The 26,089-nt window shown below is 33.9% G+C and overlaps 1 long non-coding RNA gene across 1 annotated transcript in view; it reads right to left on the bottom strand.

Moving 5' to 3' along the window:
- LOC107148547 overlaps positions 1-26,089 on the bottom strand; it is a 46,097-nt gene that overhangs the window by 12,741 nt on the left and 7,267 nt on the right. The window contains exon 2 of the long non-coding RNA XR_007347366.1: positions 309-506. This is a non-coding gene — a long non-coding RNA (uncharacterized LOC107148547). The remainder of the gene's footprint in view (positions 1-308; positions 507-26,089) is intronic.

Genomic DNA, 26,089 nt, shown 5'->3' with positions numbered 1-26,089 from the left:
TTACCCTCAACTCATCTGGATGATCAGATGTTATGTTACTAAAAATAGTCATTTGTCCAGGGTGAATATTTATAAGAGATTAATTATATTTTTTTATTCAATGTACAGTCTGAATTCTTCTTAGAAGAAAGTGGATGGAAATGCCCCCCACCTTTGAAAGAGTGAGATCATTACACTTAATCAGACCCTTCAGAAAAAGCAAGGGAAGAAGCAGGAAAAGACTATAGTCTGGAGACTCATCAGTACATTGGCCACATACTACCTCATTCTCTATTGCAAAGTGGAAAAAAAAAGGAAGACTTATGTACCATCTAGGTGTATTTCCTGCCCTTTTCAATAAATCCAGAGGAATAGGTCCACTTGGTTACAAAATTTTGAATCTTTGAACTTTCATCTGTTCAGATTATTGTGCTTGGAGAAAAGAGGTGTGTTCTGTTCTGCTCTTTGCCAGGTCCATGTAAGTGTCACAGAGTTCTTGTTAATCATCATTACAGAGTTTACCCTGCCTGGAGGAAAAAAAAAAAAAAAAACACATCAAATTGAAGAACGCCAAAAGTGTCAAAAATAAATTGTGAATGGGAGCTTGGTGCTTACAAAGTTTCTGAACATTTTCAAAGTTTTAAAATAGAAGCACCATAAAGCCCTCAGATTAAAATTAATCAAAGCCTTTGCAAAGCTTAATGTCCTATGAACACAAGGAGACGCAGATTCAGACATGACTCTTCAGGCGTCCAGGAGGCTGAGGAAAGGAAGGGAACCTGATAGCCAGGTCTCCCTCTGACATTATTTTGTGACAGAGAGGAAGCAGGTGCTCTCCATGTGAATCCTTTGTAGGGAGGGCCCGTTAGTGATGGCAACAATGAAGATGGTTGTGGGAAGGTGGCACATGAAAATCGGAACTACAAAATTTTTTTTACAGTTATAAATGGAATCCATTTAAAGAACTACCTTATCTGAAGGCTTATTTTATAGCAATGAATCATTATACCATTTAATCAGTGTTATCACTCATTTGGTTTTCCTCCTACTTCATTCATTGTTCCTTACTCATTTCCGTTAGTGTTTCATCTTCTCCCCAACTATAATGTTAGAGTAGGACACAGTTCTGTCTTTTGTCTATCTCTGCTCATTCTCTGGGTGACCTGGTTCAGTTTGGAGTTTAAATACCATCCATTGTGAATCTTCAGCTGGAAGCACTTCCCAACACTAGAGATGTGTTTATTAAACTGCCTACTGGAATCTGCAGTTGGGTGTCTAACTACAATATCTCAAACTCAGAAACATAAAAAGTGAATGATGGCGTCCACCCCTTCAACTCCCCGACCTGGCATCCCACAGCCTTCTCCATTAGTATGGATGAATATTATATCTTTCCATCTATTCAGTGGGGGGAAAAAAGAGTCTTCTTTTTCTTAGGTCCTATATCCAATCTGTTAGAAAATCTTGTTTGTGTTCCCCTATTCTCACTGTTTTCCATTGTTTCTATTATTTTTATCGTGCTCCAACCCCCTGTCACTTTTTATATGAGTGATTTCAATAATATCCTCATAGAACTTCTTGCTCCAATAAGCCAAACCCCATGAAGTTAAGTCAGAGCATTGCAGACAGAATGGTCCTCTAACTATGCAGCTCAGATTGCAGCACTCAGATCACATCTCTGTCATGCCCAGCTCTCTCTAAGGGCTCTCTATCACAAAGGCCTACTAGCAGCCACATCCTCTACCCCTTCACTGCACCTCTCTCCTTTCATCTCTAACCAATTTCCCTTGTTCATTATACTCCAGCCATGATGACCTCCTTGTTTTCTCTCAAATATTAAAGCAAACTCCTACCATAAAGTTACTGTACTGTTTGTTCCTTGAGCCTAGAACATTCTCTCTCCCCAACATATTCACATAGCTAATTCTTCACTTCTTTCTCAAATGTCACTTTCTCAGAGCAGTATACCATGTTCTATTTAAAAGTCCTTCTCAGTTTCAGTCCTTCTTATCTACTGCCCTTCTCCCTGCTTTCTCATAGCATTTATCAGCTTCAAGTACACAGTGTGTGTACACAGTGTGTGTACATAGTGTGTATGTTTATGTATATGTATAAGTATACATATATACATATTGTATATTTTTGTCTACTCCCATTCCCAGAATAGAAATAAAAGCTCCAAATAGGGAGGGATCTTTTATTTATTTATTTATGTTTGGAGGCACTAAGGATTGAACTCAGGCCTTGTGCATGCTACACAAACACTCTACCAACTGAGCTATATCCCTAGCCCAGATCGTCTTTATAAATTTATGGACTTCAAGCACAGGCTCAGAGTATGTGTTCAGTCAATATTTATTGAATTTTTAAATGGGAATTTTACATATTTATATGTTTAGATTCAGGTTTACCACTTAATGTCTGATTTACTCCTAGGCTTTATCCTCAATAAAGGTGACTAAATTGCCCATCTTCTTCACCATTATATCTCTAACTAAGTACGCTACCCAAAATATACTAGGCACTAATTAATATTTGTTCAGTGAGTAATCACAAAAGATGGCAATAACAGATCTTTTTTAAAAATGCTTAAAAACATATAAAGAAGAACTGCATTTGTTTTAATCGTGACTGATCAAGGATTCTGTAGCTTTGTACCAATACATCCTTTTTCCTGTGGCATGTTATGTTATTCCACAAAGGAGCATAAAAGTGGCCAAGCTGCTGCTATACCTGCCCTGTAGTTGACACATTATTCTACCTGTCAATCCATTAGTCAAACTTATTGATAACTTGGACAAACACGGATTCATGAAAATAAAGAAATTCTGATCCATGTACCTAATGCCGCTATCATTTATTTGCCAATTAACCTGGAATAATATTGCAATAATTCTAATAATCCTTTTTTGTGTGTTTTTATTCAACTCATGATTTTTTTACTTATATACTCATGCATTTGTTACAGATGAATTCAAATTCCTCTGATGAATTCAAACTATTTGAGATTAGAATGTACTTCATATCTTTTTGAATCCTAAGTACATACTATTTTTGCCTCATAGGAGAGGATACATCATCATGGGTTTAGCAATAAGTTGAATATTAAATATCCTATCCCAAGCTGTCATAAAAAATAGTATCACACAAGAGTTATCATATATTTCCCAAATATTCCAATTTCTCAGAAGGACCTAGAAAGAAGTAGATAAAATAGTCTATATTAGTATTACCAGAATAATAAAATAGCCCAAGAGTGGGACATTTCCAAAGGATCTCTGTAAAAAGCTCTAACCTTGAATAAGCACAGAGACAAGATACACACACAACCAAAGTTAGCAACAGTCTGACTAAAAGACCTGTGGCTGCAGCAACACACACAAGAATTAAGCAAAAACAAAAGAGGGTCACAAGGGGTCTCAGTTTTGCCAGCTTAACAACTTCCTGGGAAAATGAGTTTGAAATGAAAGAATTCTAAGGATATGCCACTAAAATGTTCTGTTTTAAATTCAAGTCTTTAAGAATAGCTACCAGTAAGGCTCAATTATATTAATGAAAGAGTAATATGAAGATATTTACAAAATTCAGCTATGAGCATCATTCATCCTCAGCTTTTTTTTTTTTTTTCATTCAGAAGGAAATCAGAAGAAACATTAGCTTTGAAAGAAAACCAAAGCCTTGAAGGGATATTGGATGAAAGACTCATTTTACAACGACCTGAATTGCCTTCAGGTCACTGCTGATCTAATTTGAAGTTATAATTTAAGAGTGAAAAACTATCTCATTATCTGTAACTTTTCATCAAATTATTCTGGAGGATGCTATAATTATTTTCTATTATGTTCTTTGTAAATTAATGTTTAAGAACCACAAAGAAAAAGGTGGCATTTCAGAGTGAAATTTTATTGGATTTGTTCATCTTCAATCATTGAACCTGTGTAATAGAAATGATAATAGAATGTTCTCTTCTTCCAACTCTGGAGCAGCATTAATGAGCTATTAGCATCTCTTGCCTACTTCTGCACCCCCTGCTCAGTTGAATTCAGGCTTTTCTGTTGTTCCAGCAAAAAACAACTCTTTCACAGTCCAGATAGAAAAAAAAATGGGGGTAAGCCTGCTGTAATGTTTCATTATTTAAGAATGGAAACTCCTGTCTCTCCCCTCTTCCAGGCCATTATCCAGGGCTCAAGGCAATATGAAGCCAAATAGCTACATACTGAAAGGAATATTTAGCTGGAGAGATATTAATTTAGTTTGTTAGGGAGGAAAATGACATTGTTATTTTTAAAATACAAGTTTTATACCAGGGAAGCAAAGGATGACCCACAGAGATCTAGACACTTGTCTTATATGAAACTTCTTACTTTACATCCTATTTCTAAGTAATATGCAACCACCTTAGGATGTACAGAGTCTTTGCAATACAAGGCCTCTTACAAATTCTGACAGTTTTATAGATAACACAAGAAACTCACAAACCACAGATTGATGATTGAATCATAAAAGACATTAGTTGTCCTAAGAAAAAAATGCTCATACTTTCATAGAAAAATAAATTTATATCAACATTAGTTTTACATCTGAAGCACTGGACAAAACAGAAGCCAATTTGAACTGGGTGCAGTGGTGCATTCCTATAATCCTAGGGACTCAGGCAGCTGAAGCAAGATGATCACAATTTCAAATTCAAGGCCGCTTTCAGCAATTTGGCAAGAAACTCAGCAACTTAGCAAAACCCTGTCTCAAAATGAAAAATATAAAGTACTGATGATGTAGCTCAGTGGTAAAGGACCTCTTTGTTCAATTCCCCAATACCAAATAAAAACAAAAACAAAAAAAAAGGTGCAACCACTCTCATGAAGATTTAATCATTTATGTGCTTCACCTTTACCAAAAATTAATACAATGGGACTTGTAATGTTCACATATCACTCAGTAAAGTTTCAGTTTAAAATAAAAGCAATTGCGGAAAAGGGTAAGCCAAGAAACTGCTACCAAATTTATCCTAAAGTGCACCAAATTGATAAATCAGTCACTTTACAATTCTCTGTTGAGTACAGGAGCATGAAATAGCAAGTGAGTTTTTCATGAGTTGAGGTCCAAATATGCCCACCTGGTTAGTCACCACTCCAAGAAGACAAGGTCAACTGTGACAGCATGGCCTTGCTAAATCAGGAAGCCACATAAAGACATTTGAATACATGATGCTGGAAAAATGAGACACCAAGATTCAAACAGGTGATGGAGCCATATCAAAGAAATATTTCACTTATTTAGTCAGCATTTGTACAACATTTGGGATTCTACAATGTGCTCTTCTGTAAGAGGTACCATATTACATTCATAATCACCTTGTTAGAAATGTAAGAGATAACATATCCCCAAATGCAAGGTCATTGTTCGAAATTCTTAATGAAGAAACTGAAAGTAAAAGAGGGTTTTTTTTCCTTGTCTTTAATATTCATCAATTAAATTATTGTTTTTGAGCTCATGATACCTTCATAGGATTTTAGAATACAGTACTGAGAAAGGTAATATATATGGCTCCTTCTCCCAAGGAAATAAAATTCTAGTAAAAAATTCATTTAATGAATAGACACGCAGATAAAAATAATTTTTCTAACAAATAAAATGTGATAACAAGTAAATTTAGATGGGGTTATAAGGGAAAAGTTCTTTAAAGAGATAACATATATCTGAGTCCTAAAGGATGAAAAAACATTTTCCCCTCAGATTATGGAATAAAATTATGAAAGAAAGCTGAAAACACATTTGCAAAAACCCTGCAACAGGAAAGAGGTTAGAAAGAATGCCCAAGAGATAGAAATAAAAGAGTTATAAAGATCCAGCTCAGGCCCTTTCCAACAATTCCTTCCAGATTTATTTTATTTTTATTTCCACTATACTCATGCTGAATCAATACAATATAATCCAGAAATCTCCCCCAGGGCATATTATAAGAGGTCTTATTTATACTTGAAAATCATCTGTAGATACCATGACCCATGATAACTACAGATTAATGTCTTATCTAACTAGCTAGTGATGATGTGGCTGAACTTATTTTCTTAAATATCTTTAAAAAAATTTTTTATAGATGGACACAATATCTTCATTTTGTTTATTTATTTTTATGTGGTGCTGAGAATCGAACCTAGCGCTTCATATGTGATACACAAGTGCTCTGCCACTGAGCCACAACCCCAACCCCATCTGAACTAATTTTACTGAAAATGCCACAGTAAGATTTTGTAGTCAAAGGACTATATTTAGTGATATTTTTGTGGAATCCAGAAAACTGAGTTAGCATAGTACCAAGAGCACAATCCTTGAAGACAGAGACTAAGATTTGAATATCAGTTCTGCTACTTACTGGCTATATAGTCTTAGAAAAGATATTTAATCCTTAGCCTTTATTTTATTTTTCATGCAAGATGTTTATACTACTACTATTCAACATTAAAATGGGATTACATGAGAGAATGTATACAAGATACTAAATAAAACTGCCAGAAAAGAAAGACTCTGATCTGATCTAATATGGATTTTTTTTTCTCTACTATTGAGTGATTGTGATCCTATTCTAGATTTTCCAGACCATTCTTCTCCAACATGGTTGATTATAATGTATTCTTCTATTACCAGAGATCTTATTCTCCATCTTTGGATATGCACTTGTCTAAGTTTAACTTTTTATTAATTTTTTTTTCAGAACCACATAAAAAATTGGGCTGGTTAGACAGCTGCTTGCTGAATCAATTTTAATTACTATCTTATCCTGGAGAGTTCATATCTTGACCAACATTGTTTATTTATCACTCAAAAGTTCATGTTTTTATAATATTTTCAGGGAAGATAGAAGAAAATATTCTTGCTGAAAATTCATCATTAGCAAAGTAAAATATACCATTGCCACCATTATTAAGGTTTGCATATTTATTGTACACTTTAATTGTTAAAGATAATGTTAATGAATTTAATAGCAAAGAAGTAATTATAAATTTAAGGAATGAAAGAGAAAATGAGAATTTGGAAAACACTGAGTATGGTGTGTATGGAGGCATTAGAAAACTTCAGTAAATAGTTTTTATGTCACTAGTCCACAGTATCTTTTCAGCTTCATTACACTTAATATTCCTCAAATAAGATATTAGATTTCACTAATTCCTCATCGTACAAAATACACTAAAAACTCTATACTACCTAAAGTCACTATGTCTATAGTTGGAGTAGCTTTTAGCACCTGAGCTTTGTGTATATACAACCAAATCTTTATATCAAGATCATGTGTAGCCTATGAGTTATAAGTCTTACATAATTTCAGATACATTAATCAAGTATATCATCGATTATAGCCTATTTAAAGTTATCCACTTATTGTTGCAATGAAGAATTTAGCACTATTCAAAAATCTATGCAGTACACTTATTATATAGAGAACTTTATAAATTTGTTACTTTTAAACTTCAGTTCCTGAAGATATAAAAGATGATCTGGTACTTGTTTTATTTTCCACAATGGTAAAGCTAGTTCAGTAATATGAAAGCTTCTCTCACTTTGCAGTTTGTGCAGACTTTTAGTGATGTATGGCACAAAGCATTTTAATGATACCTTTGATCTACCACTGAGATTGGAAGAAGGTTTTAAAATTATTTTACATAGAATGTTTCATTGTCGATATTTCTGCTCAATTAGAAAAGAAACTTGGTAGTTTAAAAGACAGCATAAAATGCTTTTCCAATGAGTATGTGGGTGTAGATGTCATCACACCAATATAGGATCAGGAGTGCTCAGACTGACAGAGTGGAGCACGGTCATTAATTAACTGAAGCAATAACTAGATCAGACAGTACGCATTTTACGGGGCATTGTAGCTGGACAGTGACATGTAATTGCCCTGCACATCTAATGTTTTGTTCTCCCTCAAACCAACATTATTTATCTTTGCATAGTTTTATTTTTTTCAACATGTGGTAGATGGAGGGAAAACTAACTCCACTCATTCAAAAAATTGTAGTTTTTTAAATATTCAACATAAGAACTGATGTGAATGTTGTTTAACATTGTACCTTGTTGAACTGGTCCTCACACCTTGAGGGTTAACATATTACTCATAAATGAACAGTTTCATTACTCCCACTCAATAAAATCAAGTACACTTAACAAATGTTTGTTGCAATTTAAGTATAAAATTTTTCCTTTTTGCTAACATTCTTGGGAGCAAACCTTACCTCACTCTTCTGCATTCCTGTTTTCTTTCAGAGTTATTTTTTATTTGCTTTTGGTCCATGACTAAAATTGCCAAGTTGATGCTGCCAATTCTCTATAAGTGAGAAAAACTTTATTTGGGGGGCACTATTATGGTGGAGTTATGAGGTGTTCCCCCAAAGCTCATGTGTGAGACAATGCAAGAAAGTTTAGAGGTGAAATGATTGGATTACGAAAGCCTTAACATAATTAGCACATTAATCCCCTGGTGGTGACTTATTTAGGAAGGGTATGGCTAGAAGAGCAGAGTCATTGGGGCTTGCCTTTGGGGCTTATCTTTTGTCCACCATGAGGGGACCTTAGTCTCTCTCTGCTTCTAGTTCAGTGTCCTGAGCCACTTTCCTCCACCACACTCTTCTGCCATAACATTCAGCCTCACCTTGGGCCTAGATAATGAAGTTGACCATCTAATGGACTGCAACCTCTGAAACTGTGAGCTCCCAAATAAACTTTTCATCCTATATTTGTTGTTATCAGGTCTATTGGTCACAGCAGTAAAAAAGAAAAGCTGACTAAAATAGGCACCCTAAGAGGTTAACTGATCATAGGACTCTCTTTTCTTGGTACCAAAGTGTGGGAGGCCATCCTCGAACATGATTTGAGTTACCTCCCTGGCTGGGTGATAGATGCTTAGGCACATCTGTATCCCGAACCTTCCCCACCCTTTTCAGGTCCTAGGGCTTGTTTGCGTGGAGGTGTGTCTGGGCACTACCCCAAGACCCAATCATCGCCCCTGACCTTGGGACGCTGCCCTCCTTAATCTTCACTGGATGGGATTTTCCCCAGAATTTTTTGTTCCCCAATAAAACTCTACTCCCTGGAATGTTCTCCCTCTCTCGCTAGCCTCTTCAGTAAACCTCGCTACTATAATAGGTGGCTGGAGGCTGGAGCTAGGAGGAGTGGTCCTGGAGCTGGTTTAAAGATAATTAGAGTCTTGTCTCATTAATTCAAAACTCTCTAGAGATTTCTCACGTTTCGAACCTTCATTCATGAAGCTGGTGCTGGTCGAGGGCTAAACCAAAGAAATGTCTGATTCTAGTAGCTCTACCCTCAAAGGGAAGAAGTAATGCCAAGAGGTAATGAACTAAAAAACAATAAACATAATAACATATAAAAATAAGTGAAGCATTTTAAATATTTGAGAAATATATATATTTGGATTCAAGTTCATTATAATATTCCTTGAGGCATATAAGTAAATCCTTGAATAAATCAAACTGGTTTGATAATTTTGGTTTAACAAATAATCTTATGTTTTTCCCTTTGATTTTTCTCAAAATCTATAACATCGTATGAATTTTCATTTTGTGTAACATCAGTCTGTTTTCTCATGGAGTGCCTAGTTAATTTAAATCATCTAAAATTTTCTACACTGGTTTTATGAGTCAGATATGTTATTTCAGAACTACTTAAGGTACAAAATTGCAAATATATGTATTCAATTCCATTAAAATGTAATATTTTTAAAAAGATTGTAAATATTTGTGAACTTCAAATATCACTGCAAATCATTTGACCTGATTACTATTCATAATTCTTTATATACTTTCCAATACTTTCTGTTTTCCTTTTTTGTGTTTCTTTTGGTTTTTATTACTAGTGGATATAAAGTGGTATCTAATTGTTCTGATTTGAATTCACCTAATGAATAGTGATGTTCAGCATCTTTTTACCACTTATTAGACCTTGGTATAACTATTTTGAAGAAATGCTTTTTCAACTTCTTTGCTCATTTGGGGTGTTATTTTTCTTGTTTAGTTTAATGAGTTATGTATATAGCCTGGTTATAAATCCCTTTATCAAGCATATTGATCTTAAAAATATTTTCTCCCAGTCTGTGGTTGTCTTTTCATTTTCTTGATAATGAACTCTGAAATGCAAAAAAAAAAATTAACTTCAATAAAATCTAATTTATCTAGTTTTTTCTTTTGTTGCTTAGACTTCAGCTGTCATATCTAAGAAACTAAGGCTCAATCTATGGTTACAAATCATGTTTCTGCCAAAAATTTTATATATTTAGCTTTTACATTTAGGCATTTCATCCATTTTTGGAGTGGTTAGTGGATATTGTCAAATGATTTTTCTATGTCCACTGAGATGATCATATGAGAGGTTTTTTTTTTGTCCTGTATCATAATTAATATGGTATATGTATTGATTAATTTTTATTTGCTCAATGAAGCTTGGATTCCTGGAATAAATTCAACTTGATCATTATACATAATCCTTTCTATTTGTTGTTTGCTAATATTTTGTTAAGGGTTGTTGCATAGATATTCATGAGATATTGATCTGTAGTTTTGTTGTTTTTTTCCTGTGATATCATTGTCTGGCTTTTGTAGCATTGTAATGCTGACCCCATAGAATAAGTTGGGAAGTGGGCCCTCCTCTTCTACTTTTGGGGAACACCTGTGAAGAATGGTGTTGAATTTACTATAAACATTTGACAGAATACATTAATGAGTCCATCCAGTCTTGTGATTTTCTTTGTGAGGACGGCTTTGATTACAAATCAAATCTCTTTAGTTCTTTTAGGTTTGTTCATATTGTGTATTCTTGATCCTTTTTGCGGTAGTGTATATCATTTTATTAAAACTTTTCCCATTTCATCTATATTATTTAATTTGTTGGTATATAATTAATTGTTCTTATTATTCCATTTATTTATGTAAAGTCAGTAGTAATATGTATGAGTCAAGGTTCTCTAGAGGAACAGACCCAACATGAGGTACGATTATAAAAAGGGGATTTATTAGATTGACTTATAACACCGGAAGCTAGGTAGTCCACATTGGCCATCTGCAAGCTGGAGAACTACAGGAACCAAGATTCTGAAGCCTCAAAACAAGAGGGATCAATGATGCTACCCGAGCCCAAGACTGAAGGTTTCTAAAATTCCCTGGAGAATCACTGGCAAAGTCTACTTTGGAAGAATGAAGAAGCAAGAGTCTGATGTCCTCAGGTGACTGCAGCAGCAATCAAGAAACCATTCAATAAGAATCCAGCTTGCATCTGCTGCTGGTTTCTTGTTCTTTAGACTTTTATTCCATCTAAGCCTCCAGCCCATTGGATGGTGCCACCCACACTTAGAGAGGGTCTCCACTTCAGTTTGCTATCCCACCGGCCAATTATTCCTACACACACCCTCATTGACACCCCCAGAAGCCTCTTCATCTTTAGTATCTCTTAATCCAATCAAGTTGACAGTTCAAAGTTATCATTACATAATATATCATCTTTAATTATCAACTTTACTTAATATTGAGTCTGCTCAATTTTTTTTCTTGATGAATCATTAATCTAGATTCAGGTTATCTTTTTTTCTTTAATTTCAAAAAACCAGTTTGGGAGTTTCTAATATTTCCCTATTGTCTTTCTATTCTCTATTTCATTAACTTCCATCCTCATCTTTATTATTTCTATCCACTGGCTTGGTGTTTATTTTGCCTATGTTTAGGTTATTTGCTTATGTTATGTTATTTGCTTATATTTAGGTTATTTCAGATATTCCTTTTTTAAAATATAGGCATTACAGATATAAATTTCTAAGCACTGCTATTGCTATATTCCATAAATTTTGGCATGTTGTGTTTTCACTGTCTTTCAACTCAAAATATTTTCTAACTTCTCTTGAGATTTCATCTCTGACACATCTCTCACAATGACTGATATCACACTGAAGACAGTATTGATCCTATCTACTATTAACAGATTGAATTTAAAAGACCTTTGATTTTTTTGTCCTCAAAGCTAGTGATGATGTTTCATCACTAATGACACTTTTTCTTCATATGTCGTGCTGTTCTAAACTAATCACATTACTTTGACCACATATTTACAGCTACTGAAACTAATCTGGGTCTAACTGATAGTGGTATGCCTTTATCACAAAAAGAACTCAACAATTGGCAAAACGTCAAGGTATTCAATGAATATTTAATGTGCTACCATTAGCAGGCATCTAGGCATATCATGGGCACATAGTGGGGACGTCATAAATTCATAAATCAAAGTGCCCTTTAACTCATATCCAGTTCCTCAATATTTATGTGCAAAAGGGCAGGCCTGGAATAAGAAGTGAAATTACATCTACTAGGTTGGGTCACAGTTTTATGTTTGTTAGCTGTAGTGGTAGAAAATAACCCAGGCATCCAAGTAAAACAAAACCAAACAAAACCATCTTATAGCTTAGGAGGTATAGAACAGGTAAGACATAAATGATCTTTTAGGCATCCTCATTAATAAAAGTATCATAGTGTTCTTCTCCTAAACAATTGTGTTTTGTGTTTAATTAATTGAGTAATCATTACTCTCAATCCACTTACTCTGACCCCTATTTGATCACCATTTCCTTTAACCTTACAAAGAAATTTATCAAAAACATCAGAGGATGGCTCAGCTCCTGCAACCTCCATGTAAAACTCATCAATATCTCTACATGTCTTTCCTGTAGGGAAAGTCCTTGCTCAGGCACTCATGGGTTTGATAAATACCACTCAGTTGGTTTCATAAATAAATAAGACACCATGGACTGACTGCTCTCATGAAGTTCCTCCAGATGTGAGGAAAAAGGTGGCATCATACTTTGTTGGTGGGACTGTAACCACTTTGGAAAACAGTATGGAGATTCCTCAAAAGACTAGGAATGGAACCACCATATGTCCCAACTATCCCACTCAATGCTATTTAACCAAAGTAACTAAAACCAGCATACTAAAGTGATACATACATACCAATGTTTATAACAGTGCAATTTACAATTGCCAAGCTATGGAACAAGGCTAGTTGCCCATCCACAGATGAATGGATAAAGTAAATGTGATATGCATACACAAAGGACTATTACTCAGGTATAAGAATAAAATTGTCATTTGCTGGTAAATGGATGAAACTGGAAAAACATCATGCAAAGTGAAATAAGTCAGTTTAATAAAGTTAATGTTTTCTCTCATATGCAGAAGGCTAGAGAGAAGGTGGAGGGAGGACTATAAAAAGAGAGATCCCACAAAAAAATGAGGGAGATCAATAGAATAGAGAAAGGGGATAAAGAGAGAGGGAGGAGGGGAGGGTATGAGGAAGTACTATGGAATAAAATCTACCAAATTATGCTTAATACAAGTATGAATAAACTACAATGAACCATATATACATATACATATCTTATACTTTAGCTGAAATGATTAATGACACCACCTCAGTCCTGGAAGATGTCAGGTTATCTCAGTATACTGGCCAGGGTTATGATGGATGGATAGATGCAGACTGAGGAAGAGTCTGCACAATTACTAATACTTCCTGCTGTAGTTGGAATAGTGCCTCAGGTTAACTAGAGCTGTGGATACAGAAGTTTAAAGAGAATGTCACCTGGCCTGCCAAGAGAGAATATAATAGTTCATGAGTTTTATTCTGCTTGTTGATCTGGAACCATGAGTTGAGCTTAACACAGGTCAATATCTCTGTTTAGAGTGCTTAATATTAATTGAACACTTTAGAAAACTAATTAAATAGATCTGTTTCCAGCCTCTGTCAGATGTATCACAACTACCAACAAAGTGGCATACCCATAGAACAGTTTTCTAGAAGCCAAAATAGTGTAGAAAAGAAGGATGTATGATAGAGAAACAGTTTTCTATTTGTCTCTTACCTTTCTACATGGCTTTCAAGTAGAGTACTGCCTCTCCTTTCTTATGGACTGTATTTTCCAGAATGTTGCATCAGTACACAACCTTGGGAGATAGTGCCACTATTCCGAGGAAAGTTCATTTATAGCCTTTGAAGATAGAAATAGTGTAATTCTCCGAAGCAAAAGGAGACATGCATACTTTCTTGTCTAATGAAGATAGTTTTTCCCTCTGCAGTAAAATGACAGGCCTTCTTATCATCCTTAATAAAAGATCTGAGTTTCCTGAGCTCAGTGTCCCTCCAGTAACATTATCCAGTGGTTGTCCAGCATCTCTCTGGGTTCATATTTGTTGACTCTATGAAATTTGGCCAGAGGGAGCTGATGATAATATGGTAATATTAATTAATAATATTTCCCACTGTATCATAGAACTAAACTCCTTTCCCTCTGATCCAAAATTTTCATACCTTTTGCTAAAATTGTGGTAGGCTAATATGTTAGTGTGAATGAAAGTAATATGTCTGATATTCCACAGTTTTTGATATCCAGTAAAAACAGTGCTTAAAAAAATACTTTTATCAGTCAATAAGACATAATCCAGTTTTGTATCTAACTTAAGAATCTCATTTTAGCATTTTTATTTCAATTAATTTTATTATCCCAATTTTTAAAATCTACTTCAACCATCTACTCTTCTGCTTGTTATTACATTAAGGATTAAAAGTGAAATGTGATATGTATGCGTCATGTGTAGTAGAACTTGGTTTTTAATAATTTAATGAGTTTGCTTTTATAGTAGCATAGGTCAAATATTGGATTCATGATTCCTACCTTTTCTGTATCTCTTTCAGCATAATTTATAAAAGCTGATATTTCATAACTGAATTTCAGATTAATGAGTATGATGTTTTATAGTTTACCTGTGTGTGCGTGTGTGTGTGCATGTGTGTGTGAAGTCATTCAAAGAAATTCAAGTTGTAAAACAAAAAATTATACAGATATAAAAAATCATAGAGATGAAAAGAAAAAAAATACTCAGGAATCTTCTAGAGTTATTATTATTGTGCTACAAATGTATGAAAGAATGATTAATTAGTGAATGAATGATTTACCTTTGTACATATCTAGGAGGAGTGGAGGATTTAACCACTGAGTATTAACCATTCTCAACATAATTTTTATATATTCTGGAATTGAAATCATGACCTTCTTTTCATATACCATTTTTTTCTAGTAAAGATAACCAGATCTGAAATACATTACCTGTACAACAAAACATTGTTTGAAGTATAACTAATACTTCTTAAGAGATGACAGACCAGAATTAGTATGTTCTGTATCATAGCATATTAAAGAATATGTTCTAATTATAACATGTATATATAGTTGTATATATACATTTATACATAGAATTGTGTTGATTAATGATGAGAATATATTCTGAGAAATATCTACAGGTGAGTTTGTCATGTGAACTCTATAGAATATACTTGCACAAACCTAGATGGTATGGGTCAACATAACACAGCATATTGTTTTGCAGTACATTATTTTGTAAGTATGAGTATACTTTAAAATAATGATAAATATATTGTAAATACATAAAGCAGAAACATAGCCAGGTATTATCATTATCAACTTTTATGTACCATACATAATTCTATGTGCTAAACTTTTATACAGCTGGCAGCACAATGGTTTACTTACTTATACAAGAATCACCACAACCATATGAGTAATGCATTTTGCTATGACATTATTACAGCTACAATGAGTGATAGGAATTTTTCTGCTCCATTATAATCTTATGTAAAAACCATTTCAATCTGGTTAGTTATTGGCTAAAATGTCACTATGCACTGTATGACTATATGTATATGAGTGTGAATGTGTATATATTTATATATGTCTGTAAAATCATGTAGAAAGATGTGCATGATTTTATTGTTCCTTTATCTACTAAAAGGCAATAGTATTAATTTAATATAATACAAAATTTAAGCTTCTTAGTATTATTCTCAATCCATTTGAGAAGACAATATCACTAAAATTCAGTACGCAGACAAGCAAACATACTATGTTTCTGAACCTAATTACCCAAATCTTCATTATTACAAGAAAAGTAGCACAAAGGGAGCAGCAGTATTCAATTAAAATTATTATGAAGTCTATAGCTTCCCCAAATTAAGCATAAATAATTATATTTACAGAAGGTTTTCTGTGCTATAACATATCCCTATAATAAATATGAAATCCCATAATAAAACAGCAGAAAGCTAAAGAACTCTAGGTATAAAATCTAACCTCCACTGAGACAAGTAGCTGTGAAGATCTGTACCTCTTAGAGCATTTCTTGGCAATGGTGGCTCCAGACGTATTCATAGTGTCAGGTCTCAGTGGTATCTGTCTTTCAGTAAATAGGCTATGAGATATGTTTGCAGAGCAGTTAAAAAAAGCCAGATTTATATATCAAAAAATGGGGAGTAGGGTCCATGGAGAAAATAGCAAGCACCTTTCCACTGAGATCTACATTTTGGTGTCCATTACTTCTTTCTTTATTTTTCAATTTTTCACAATTAGAGAATCTAAAAGCAATTGAGGCAGGTATGGATTACATTGGGTTCAAAAATAATTTTGAAAATTTGTTTTCCAATTAAATTTATGCCTTATTAAATGACATATTTGACTCTTCTCTACATTAGTTTTCAAATAGTAGGTCAAAGCTTTAGATAGAAATAAAAGAACAAAGAAAAATAAAGGTTCCAATTTATTTTTTCCATAATTTCCCCATTTAAACTACAATTATATCTCCCTCCCCACCCTCACCTGAATTACAAGAATTAAGGACATCGAGCATCTTAGATATAATTTTCTCTGCTTTAGCAGATGTCAACAGATATTCAACTAGAAGTATTTTAACCACTTATGTTTTCTGCGAGCATTTTCATAACCAGTGACTCTGTAGCCCGTGAAAACTATAGCTTTGTCTTTGGCTGCAGATCTCATATACTTCCTGACCATGGGTCCTTGAAGAGGAATTAATAATGATACTTGCTGAGCTCTTGCTGTATTATAAACAAAATCATCCCATTTAATACCCATCAGAGATGAATGGATAGGGAAACTTTGGTATATATTCACAATGGAACATTACTCAGCATTAAAAAAGAATAAAATCATGGCATTTCCAGGTAAATGGATGAAGTTGGAGAATATAATGCTAAGTGAAGTTAACCAATCCCAAAAACCAAATGCAGATGTTTTCTCTGATATAAGGAGGATGATTCATAGTGGGATTGGGAGGGGAAGCATGTGAAGATTAGACGAACTCTAGATAGGGTAAAGGGAAGGGAGAGGAAGGGAGGGAGCAAAGGGTGTAAAAAAGATGGTGGAATGAGATGGACATCATTTCCCCAAGTACATGTATAAAGACAGAAATGGTGTGAATATACTTTGCATACAACCAGAAATACGAAAAATTGTGCTCTATATGTGTAATATGAATTGTAATTCATTCTAGTGTCATATATATCAAATTAGAATAAAAAATAAAATTAAAAAATTATGAAAGGCGTAGTAATACATTTTAGACCAAGGTAAAAGATAATGAAATAATTATACATCTGTATACTTTTAAAAATTGTTTGGTACTGGGGATTGAACTCAGGGGCACTTAATCACTGAGCCATATCCCCAGCCCTGTTTGTTTTGAGACAGGATCTCACTAAGATGCTTAGGGCCTCACTAAGATACTGAGGCTAGTTTTGAACTTAAGATTTTCCTGTTTCAGCTTCCCAAGCTGGTGGCATTATGGCATGTATACAATTTTTAATATCTTTTATTGTATCTACATGTTCAAGGCCACGCAGACAAAAAAGAGCTGAGTTAGAATTTGCATCTTGTTATGGTTTGGATGTGAGGTGTCCCCCAAAAGCTCACATGTGAGACAATGCAAGACAGTTAAGAAGAAAAATGATTGGATTGTGAGAGTCTTAAGCAAATCAGTGAATTAATTCCCTGATAGGAGTTAATCAAGTGATAACTGAAGTGGTAGAGTGTGGCTTTGTTGTATATTTTGGTATCTGGAGAGTGAAGTCTCTCTCTGCTTCCTGATTACCAAGTTGTGAGTTGCTTTCCTCCACCACACTCTCCCACCATGATATTCTGCCTCACCTCATGCCCCAAGGAATGAAGCCTGCCTTCTACGGACTAAGACCTCTGAAACCTTGAGCCCATAAATTAACCTTTCCTCCTTTACAGTTGTTCTGGTCAGGTCCCTTAGTTCACAGCAGTGAAAAAGGTGACTAAAACACATCTATTTCCATCTGATTCCAAATTTCAGGAGTTTCCTCTATTTTAATATAAAATATGGTAGAAATGCTTTAGATTAAAATCATACAAAATTAACTACAGTTACTAGACTTCTCCTCCTGCCAGAAACAAATACAAAGGTGTACAAAATATATGGGGTAACTCTTTTCAGATCATGAATGATCAATAGTATGGTTCAGTATTCTTTGAGACGAAGGAAATCTTAGGGTGAACCTGAGAAACGACTCCAGCGTCCTGGTTGGTGACCATTTTTTATTTGGGGAAGAAATGTAGAGAGCACATATAGCAGCAGTGTTGCTGAGCTCAGAAGGAACAAATCAGAGTTCAGGTTACTGAAATCACTAAAATGTATTTGGGGTAACAGAAAAGAGAAAGCCGCTCATATGGAAGAAGGAGAAGCATGCATAGCAATTCACTAGAGTTCTTTGGCTGACAGCTAAGTTGTACATGTGCAACATGGGACTCTATCATTCTTAGCAGAAATCTCACACGTTGTGACTGAGAGATAAATTGTGATAGAAGAGAGAATTCAGTAAAGCAGATGCTGAAGACTTGCAGAACATTTAGTTCAGACTCCAGAAAATCTAAAATTTGGAAATAGAGGAACAGATGCTGCCTACCACTAAATTTAAAACCTTACTCTCGTGCCTGACAAAAAAAAAATAAATTCAAAGCCTACCCACAACAAATAGCGTTACCCCAAAATGTAACTGTACTCCAGAACAAAACTACATAATCCAAACCACCTGCATTGTCTAAGATACAATAAAAATATTACATGTGAAAAAGTAAACTACTATATTACCCTAGTCAAGCAACAAAATGTTCATTAGAAAAAGATCCCCAAATGACCCAGGTGTCAGGATTAGTAGATAAGCACTTTATAGCAGATATAGAACTTATTTTAAATGACTTAAAAGAAAGGATAATAATGAATAATAGAAACTCCTAAAAATTAATGACTGGAAATCTAGGCCAGAAACATAGACTATCTGAAATAAAAGATTTTCAGAATGGGTTTAAGAGTACATTGAATATTACAAAAGAAAATGTTAATAATATAAGGCTAAATCAAGATAAATTCTGAGAAGTAATATTATCCAATCTGAATAAGAAAGAGAAAATATGAAAAAAAAATTGAATAGATCCATAGTAATAGATAAGATATTATCAATCAATTTAAAATTAGGGAAAAAACAACTAAACATACAAGAAATGTTTGATAGATAGGACTTCATGAAAATTTTAGAAAATATTCAGTGTATGAAAGGTCAGAATAAAAAAATAAAGAGATAAGCTACAGACATTGATAAAATATTCACAACACATAATCTCATAAGAAACTTTCATGTAAAATATATAAAACATTTTCCAAAACAATACTGTAAACAAATAAATAACTTCCCATCTAACCAAAAAGGAGCAATAAACATGGTCTCCCTATGAAAACCCTATATACAAATGGCCATTAAATCCATGAAAGAGTAAAATGCAAAATTAAAACCACAGTGAGAATTTTACATCCCCTAGAAGAGTCAAACTTGAGACCACTGACATTTCCAGAAATTGGTCATGATATGGTATGACTGAAGCTCCCACAAACTGAGAGTGGTAGCATGAAATGATAAACTCACCTTGGAAAGCTCTTTGGAAGTGCCTACTAAAGATAAATACCAAACCGCTTTATGATACATCAATTACATTCACAAGTATTTACCCAAATCAAAAAGAAAACCTGCCAACAACAACAAAAAAAACTTTTAAAAGGAATGTTAATAGTAACATTTTTATTAATAACTAAGTATCATTAGGAAGAGAATGAATAAAAAAATTATGATAAAACCCATTAAATGAAAGAACAGTTAAAAAAGGAATGTATTACTGATATATACATTTCATTCTTTAAAAGAAAGACAGGCATAAGATAACATGAAATTATTCCACTGATAAGAAGTTCTAGTCAGGCAAAGGCAATCTATTATGATAGAAATTATATCTATAGTTTTCTTAGGAAGAGGAATTATTAACCAGAAATATTACAAATGAAATAATTATCTTTAGAAATAGAAAAATATCTTAACATATCTTAATGGGATATGGATTACACAGGTGTTATGCATTTGTCAAATCTCATCAAAATATACAGTGTAAATCTAAGAGTTTGATTGTATATTAACTATAGTTTGTATAGAATGGAAAAAATATATAAACTTAAACTTTTAGCAATTTTATATTTCAAAACCAATCATGTTAGTAGTTCATGCATTTTTGGCAAGAATTCAAATTTGGCACCCAACAGAAGTTATGTTTTTTTGTCTGTATGTTGGATTATAGTTTTGTTTCATTCCCTGTTTCTCACACAAAATATATTTGGTTAGTATGATTTAAATTCTTTAAGGGTTCACACTCATAAAATACTAAAAATTTTCTGTTATTTTCCTCACATGATTTTTATTATGAAATAGAAATGATTCTTGGCTTTTACAAACTGAATAATATAGCACATTTAAAATCATACAATGGCACTTCCTCCCTCATAAGTCCACTCTTTTGATGTACATTTTATTTACAAATATATAAATTAAATATGTTAATAAGGAAAAAATCATATAATGATATTACTAAATAAAAAGATAAAATTATGAAATGTCTTGGACTTTCTTCCCTAATTTTTCCTAAAATACCAATAAAATATTTCACTGTAAAAAAGAAAAGAGCAAAACCAAATATGGATATAGTTGTCAATCACCTATTGGAATACAACAAAAATATTTTATGAATTTCACACTAATAGAAATAGATGAAGAAAAAATTTTAATAGTCAACATTTACACTTTTTCTTTTTCTGAAGTCAAATGAATTCTGCGGGTACCAAATCTGAATTCTTGCCAAAACTGCATTCTATCATGTCACTAGAACATAGAATAGTACTTGCATATGATGCTTAATGAATATCTATTGAATGAATAATGAATGGAACAGAAACCAATTTTTTAGGCAGCCCAATTCACAATAGCCAAGTTATGGAAACAACCTAGGTGCCTGTCAACAGATAAATGGATAAAGAAAATGTGGTATATGTACACAACAGAGTTCTACTTAGTGATAAAGAATAAAATTATATCATTTTTTTGGTAAATGGGTGGAACTGGAAAGCATCAAGATAAGTGAAATAAGCCAAACTCAGAAAGTGAAGAGTCTAATGCTTTCTCTCACATGTGAAATCTAGAGAGAAGAAAGAAATTCAAAAGATACCTTATGAAAATAGAAGTAGAATAGTTACAGGGGATAGAGAGAGAGGGAGGAGGAGAGGTAAAAAGGAGGTACCAGAAAAGTAAAGTTTACCAAATTGTACTATGTGAATGTATGAATATATCACCATGAATCCCACTTTTTAGGCAAAATCAAGTCTAGTAGCATAGAGTAACAGAATCAGGGGGAGAGGGGAAGGAAAGGAAAGAAGTACTGTGGAATGAAATCAATTAAATTATGTTTTGTGCATATGCAGGTATGCACATATACAATGAATCCCACTAATAAGTATACTGCATACCAATAAAAACCTAAAATGTTTATTGGACTGACTTCTAATAAAATATCTGGTGACATTTATTAGCCAATTTGATGGAATGGTGGATTGGAAGATTGACTACAGTGAGTGACTGGATGAGTAAATATGATGTAAAGAAATAAAGGAAGACATTATAGGTTTTTTTAAAAAAAATATTGACAGTTAATAGAATGAGAATGGGAATGATTAGCAAGTGGGAGGTATAAGGACAGAGGTCACAGAAAAAGTCATCTTTAAAAAGTTAGAAAGACTTAGGCCTGTCAATAGGTGTTGGGAGGGAGAAGATGCAATAAATGAAGCTTTAGAATCATACAGAATTACAGCCAGAGGAGTTAGAAAGCACAATATCAGAAGTATATGTGGAAAGATTAGCTCTGAATAAGGAAGAATGTTTTTTCCTGGTTTAATAGGAGTTGGTTAAAAATACAGAAGCATATGTTCGAAGATAAGTCTGGCAAGAAATTTAGAAAGCTCTAAAAATCATTCTTCTCCTCTTTGTTAAATAAAAGTGGAGATATGAGATAATAATAGCAAGGGAAGAGGACTTGAGGAAGCATTGGCAGCATGTTAACAGTTTAAAGCATGAGGGGGGGAAGTCCAGAGAAGCGGAAAGAAGGGAACTCCACACCAAGACAGATGCTAGAGATATTTTTCAAAAGGTAAAGACAACTTTTCAAATAGTTTCAATGTCAAAGCAGAATAAGTTTTTTCTTGGCCTCAGAAACCTTAATCATCAAAATTATAGTGAAGTAATATCTAAAGAGTTTTGAGGATGATAAGTCATAAGATTTTCATATCAATCCATGTTTTTAAATCACAAGAAAGCAAAAGAAAGAATACCCAGTCTAATATGCCATCCTTAAAATTATAATTATAAAATTATAATTATAAAACATAAAGCCACAACTAATCTAAAAAAATCATTAAAGGAAATTTTTTTATATACCAAAACACTGGGATGTTTCAGAAATGCACTGGTAGTATGTATTAAATGAGCAATGCTCATGAGGGAAAATTAGGGGAGCTGAGGAGAAGAAGGGACGAAAATGCAAAGAAGAACTGAAACATGTGTGGCCCTAAATTCAAGGGAAATTAGCAAGTATTTGAGAACGTTTGTAAAGATGGAAAAGACAGATAAGTAACTACAAACTGTTTACCTTTTTGAAACCATAAATGTGAGGTTGAACAAAATGAAATGAAAATATTAGTAGGAGAGCACCTGCTGTGGAAAATGTCAGGGAAGCCAGGGTGGCTGAAGCACAGCAAGCAATGAGGAAGATCTTAGAAGATGCTGTCTATCAGTTGCTTTATGGAGATAAGAACATACATAGGTCAGATTAAAAGGAAGGTTGTAAATTAAGAAGTTATTGCAATAAAACAGTGGAGAGCACATGGTTGCTTATATACCACAATGATGGATGGAGAGGGTAAAAATTGGTTGGATCCTGTATTAGGGTTCTCTAGAGGAACAGAATCAACAGGAAATATAATTATAAAAGTGGGACTTATTAGGTTGGCTTAAGCAACCAGAAGCTGGATAGTCCACAATGGCTATCTACGGGCTAGAGAGCTAGAAGAACCAGTAGCTGCACAGTCCAAGAGGCTGAAACCCCAGAACAAGGGGGATCAATGGTGCTACCTAGACTGAGACTGAAGGCTGAAGAGTGAAGAAGTGAGAGTCCAATATCTTCAGACAATCTACCCCAGCAGCAATAAAAAACCAGTTCAAAAATAATAGAGTTTGCATCTCTTGCTGCTTTCTTGTTCCAACTTTTATTCCATCCAAGCCATCATCTTATTAGATGGTGCTGCCCACACTTAGGGAGGGTCTCCATTTCAATTGGCTATCCCACATGCCAATCATCATAGACACACCCTCACTGACATACCCATAAGCCTCTTAACCATTGTCATCTCTTAATCCAATCAAGTTGATAATTTGAATTAACCATTACAGGTCCTGTATGTATGATGAATATAAAACCACAAGAATCTGCTGAGGAATGGACTGTGGAGTCTGAAAGAGAGAGAAGAGTCAAGGATGAAATTCAAGGCACTTACGCTAAGCAGCTAGAATAAAGGAGTTAATTTTATTGAAATAGAGAAGGATGGGAAGAAGCAAGTTTTAGGGAAAGAGTTGAATTAAGAACTCACTTTGAATCATATTGAGTTTGAACTACTTATTAAATAGCTAGGTAGGGTCATTAAGTAAGCAGTACAGCAGAGAATTATAGGCTGAAAAGATAAATCTGCATATCACTAACACATTAATGTTATTTAAATACATGGAATAACATAAAAATATAGAGAGATGATAAGTGGATAGAATAGCAAAGAGATCCAAGCACCAAAGCCTTAGGTATCCTAATGTTTACAGCTGGACTGATGAGAAATTACAAAGATTCTTCGTTACCTGTCCCATTGGGTTCAACCAGGTCTTAGATTAAGAGTCCAGGCTTGGGATAATGGGATTTTTTTTCCTCATCTACTCTGTTTCCCTTAATTTTTCTTATAAGGCTTCTGACTACATAAACCGTCATGTCCTTTCAATGTTATGAACTTTTTTTGAAATTTTGTCATGTCTCTATTCACTTAAGAATCACTAAGAAATCAATATGCAATTCTTCACAATTACTACCAAACCAAAATTTGTCTTTTCTTATTCTTATTTTTTTGTCAAACACTACATATCTACTGAGTAAGACTTTTTCAAAAATATATGTGAGATTTTACAAGTAATCTTAACATAGCTCACTATTCTCTAAATAAGTGGTGACAGATACAGATAACATTCCCTATTCTATACAAAAATGATCCAACAGGGGCACAAACATGGTCTCAAAATGAATCTGTTCTGTAGACTTCCAGTTTCTGCTTGTAGAAGAAATATTTTTTATCAGACCAACATTCCCACTGATAACAATCATAAAGTAGACAAAAATATACACACGTGCACACACACACACACACACACACAGAGACACAAATTCTGTGTGAAGACAATGAAGAAAAACTAAAAGAAGGCAGAAATTAGAGGGAATACAGACATTTTAAAAGAACCACACTGCATGAGATCCACATTTATCCGCCCTTTCCCTGGGGGTACAACAAGATGCAATTAACAGATAATAGAATTCTGGCAAAAAGCACCAGAATTACTGAAGTGATTGTTTTGTTTTGAAACTGAAAATAGGTTGGTATTTAAAGAGAATTTCCAGAATTAAGGGAAACAGAGTAGATGAGAAAAAAAAAATCTGGCTCTAAATTCCCTTTAAATCCTCAGTTGACTCAAACTGCACATGTGTGACATAAGATTTCCAAGAGTCTAGCAGAAACAAATAATGGAAAGACTATGTGTTGACCAGCAATTGTCCTGAAAAGGGAAAAGTCTGTAGTTCATTTTCTGCTAAGGTACAGGGAGTTGACTAACATTTCAGATTTTCATTAAAATCTAGAAGGATCACATCCATCTCCAATTCTCAGAGGAGTAATAGCTCTACAAAAGGAAAAAATAAGCTTATGATAAGAAAGTCAAAATCAAGTCCTCACATGAACAAAATGATCCTCTCATAACTTAATAACTTGCTAAATGTACCTTCCACAATATGCAGTATTAAAACAATTACTAGGCATGTGGATAAATAGGAAAAAGGTGACCCACAATTGAGAAACAATTATTAATAGTAACCAACTCACAAAAGACCAAGATCTCCTGACTAGACAAAGTTCTATTTAACTATAATAAATACATTATAAAGTCTTTGGGAAAGATGCATTTTAAAGAATGAGGAGGGAAGTTTGTTCATAAAAATAAACTAAGCCTGCAGCAGTGGCACATGCTTAATCCCAGTTATCTGGAAAGCTGAGGCAGGAGGACAGTTAGTTTGAGAACAACCTAGGCAACTAGTGAGAGCTTCTCTCAAAATAAGAAAAGAAAAAAGGGCTGAAGGTATAGTTCAGTGATAGGGCATACCCGAGTTTAATCCCTAGTACTTTAAAAACAAAAATCTTTAATTTTTTTGAGCATTGTTAAAATCACAGCAAAATTAACTAGAAGGTACCACAATTTACCATAACTACGCCCTCCCCTCCCCACAGCCTTCCCCATTATCAAAATCTGCCACCAGAGTGTACATTTGTTACAATAAACCTACACCTACCCTCACAATCACCCACAATACATACTTTATATTAGGACTCACTTTCAGTGTTATGCATTCTTTGGTTTGTGACAAACGCATAGTGATATACTTCCATCACTGGGTATCATACAGAATAGTTTCACTGCCCAGAAGTCCTCTCTCTGTGCTCTGCCT

The sequence above is a fragment of the Marmota marmota genome, unplaced genomic scaffold (genome assembly GCF_001458135.2).
Source record: "Marmota marmota marmota unplaced genomic scaffold, marMar, whole genome shotgun sequence".
In the NCBI taxonomy this organism is placed as follows: domain Eukaryota; kingdom Metazoa; phylum Chordata; class Mammalia; order Rodentia; family Sciuridae; genus Marmota; species Marmota marmota.
This window is presented reverse-complemented; position numbering and strand designations above follow the sequence as displayed.